This window comes from Nannospalax galili, unplaced genomic scaffold (assembly GCF_000622305.1).
Source record: "Nannospalax galili isolate Female #2095 unplaced genomic scaffold, S.galili_v1.0 scaffold307, whole genome shotgun sequence".
Lineage (NCBI taxonomy): Eukaryota > Metazoa > Chordata > Mammalia > Rodentia > Spalacidae > Nannospalax > Nannospalax galili.
The window spans coordinates 5,796,839-5,797,485 of NW_008359625.1; positions in this window are offsets into that span (position 1 = coordinate 5,796,839).

A 647-nucleotide genomic window follows, 5' to 3' on the forward strand; every position below is an offset into this window, starting at 1 on the left:
CAGAGGAATCATTTCCTCCATGCTTCCAAGCGAAGCCAACCATGGTTGAGCAGGACCTTTGACTTATCCTCACATAGGCGGAACTGGAAAAAGAAAGGAGCCAGGGGCTCCTCCCAAGCCCATGTGACCCCTGAGGAACAGATCCTTGAACATCTTAAGAGTAAAAATAAATTGGTTTATCTGGGCCAACTGTATGGCCTTAAACCCCTAAAGGGAAAGTATAACCTAAGATTAAAGGGGCCAATAAAATTTTTTAAGAGTCCATATATATAGCTAACGGCTATATAACAAGCAATAATGCCAGATAGGAGATACCTTCTTTTGAGTTGTTGGCCAGGGTAGCCAAAGGGACTCCCAGATAGTAACCCAGCATAGCGGGGGGGGGGACAACAACACAGTGGACAGTAGCAGGGATAACAGAGTATAAGGGCTCTAGTGGGGGAAGCAAGACTATGGGAGGGTGCCATCTGGGAAGTGGGTGTATAGTTGAATAAGATGGTTTGGGGTGTTCTGTGTGATACACACACACACACACAAATCAACAAATTTAAAAAATGTATTATATCTGAGGAGGAAGCATAAAAATTTACATCATGTTAATTAGTAGAGGTGATAAACATTACCATTGAAATCTACCTGATGACTTT